This window comes from Lottia gigantea (genome assembly GCF_000327385.1).
Source record: "Lottia gigantea unplaced genomic scaffold LOTGIsca_61, whole genome shotgun sequence".
NCBI lineage: Eukaryota > Metazoa > Mollusca > Gastropoda > Lottiidae > Lottia > Lottia gigantea.
The window spans coordinates 646,365-647,478 of NW_008710086.1; positions in this window are offsets into that span (position 1 = coordinate 646,365).

Genomic DNA, 1,114 nt, shown 5'->3' on the forward strand with positions numbered 1-1,114 from the left:
TCCAGAAGATATGAGAAAACCAAGCTCTGAACAGGTAGGTGGAATTTGGGACATGACAAAAAGGAGGATTTACAATTTTTGTTTCCGTCGATAAGCAGGTTAATAACTCTGAAGACAAATTAATATTTTCTATGATAAATTACGTAAACACAAATAATTATCAAAAAACATGTAAATATCATACCTTGAGTATATCTTTCAGAAAGTTTCTATTTCTTCTGAATATTATTTTGATTGAGCTATATTTGGTAAAGATTTCATGTTTTTAAGTTTAAATTTGTCGTTAATATTAAATTGCCATAGACAGTTGAAGATTGTGTTGGAATTTCATCTTTTTTTATCAATAGTTGGCATGGTAACACAATATTGTCCACAGAAGCTGTTCTGAAATTACATTGTTTTTGATGGCACAAACACTCAACATCCACAATACCGCAGGCCAATAGTTACATGGGGGCAAAAGGGGAGGGGGTGTCATTAATCAAAACTTTCATGACCAACTAGCTAGTAGATTGTGACATGATAGCAGAGAACCACCTGATCAAAACTTGTTGTGACCAACTAGCTAGTAGATTGTGACATGATAGCAGAGAACCACCTGATCAAAACTTGTTGTGACCAACTAGCTAGTAGATTGTGACATGATAGCAGTGAACCACCTGATCAAAACTTGTTGTGACCAACTAGCTAGTAGATTGTGACATGATAGCAGAGAACCACCTGATCAAAACTTGTTGTGACCAACTAGCTAGTAGATTGTGACATGATAGCAGAGAACCACCTGATCAAAACTTATTGTGACCAACTAGCTAGTAGATTGTGACATGATAGCAGTGAACCACCTGATCAAAACTTGTGACCAACTAGCTAGTAGATTGTGACATGATAGCAGAGAACCACCTGATCAAAACTTGTTGTCACCAACTAGCTAGTAGATTGTAACATGATAGCAGAGAACCACCTGATCAAAACTTGTTGTGACTAACTAGCTAGTAGATTGTGACATGATAGCAGTGAGCCACCTGATCAAAACTTGTTGTCACCAACTAGCTAGTAGATTGTGACATGATAGCAGTGAGCCACCTGATCAAAACTTGTTGTCACCAACTAGCTA